Consider the following 938-nt stretch of genomic DNA (forward strand, 5'->3'; position numbering starts at 1 on the left):
TGCAAAGCGGGCAAATTGCTTATCCTGCTCCGCTTGGCGGAGTTTTTGAGGATAAGGCATCTTGGCTTTATATTCTTCAACCTTAGATGCTGCAGGTTTATTCCTTACAGAAGTGGTTGAAGAAGCTTTGTTAGAGGGATTACTGTCAGCACTCTCAGGTGTCTGATTCTCCCCAGGCGTTTGAACGCCAGGATTGGGAGGAAATTGGGCGTTTAACGCCAACTTTTCCCCCTCTTCTGGCGTTTGAACGCCAGAACTGGGCAAGGAATGGGCGTTTAACGCCAGCTTTCCTTCCCTTTCTGGCGTTTGAACGCCAATGACATTCCTCTCTGGGCTCTTCCTGTCCTCAGAGGGATTTTGAACAGTGGTTTGGTTATCCTCTGTCAATTGTTCCTTGTTTGGCTTTTTGCTCTTTTGAGCAGTGTTATTCAGTGCTTTCCCACTCCTTAGTTGAACTGCTTGACATTCCTCTGTTATCTGTTTAGATATTTGCTGTTTTGCTTGATTCAACTGCAGTTCTATGCTCTTGTTAGCAACTTTAGTTTCATAGAGCATCTCTTTAAAGTCTGCTAACTGTTCTGTCATCAGGAGCAATTGCTGATTAAGCTCAATTATCTGTTCTTGAGGACTAGGGTCAGTGACTATTGCCATGACTTCCTCTTTTGGAGAGAACTCATTGCTAGAATACAAATATTGGTTTCTAGCAACAGTGTCTATAAGCTCTTGAGCTTCTTCAATTGTCTTCCTCATGTGTATAGATCCACCAGCTGAGTGGTCTAAAGACATCTGAGCTTTTTCTGTAAGCCCATAGTAGAAAATGTCTAACTGTACCCATTCTGAAAACATTTCAGAGGGACATTTCCTTAGCATACCTCTATACCTCTCCCAGGCATTATAAAGGGATTCATTATCCTCTTGTTTAAAGCCTTGGATGTCCA

Source organism: Arachis duranensis, chromosome 2 (assembly GCF_000817695.3).
Source record: "Arachis duranensis cultivar V14167 chromosome 2, aradu.V14167.gnm2.J7QH, whole genome shotgun sequence".
In the NCBI taxonomy this organism is placed as follows: Eukaryota; Viridiplantae; Streptophyta; class Magnoliopsida; order Fabales; family Fabaceae; genus Arachis; species Arachis duranensis.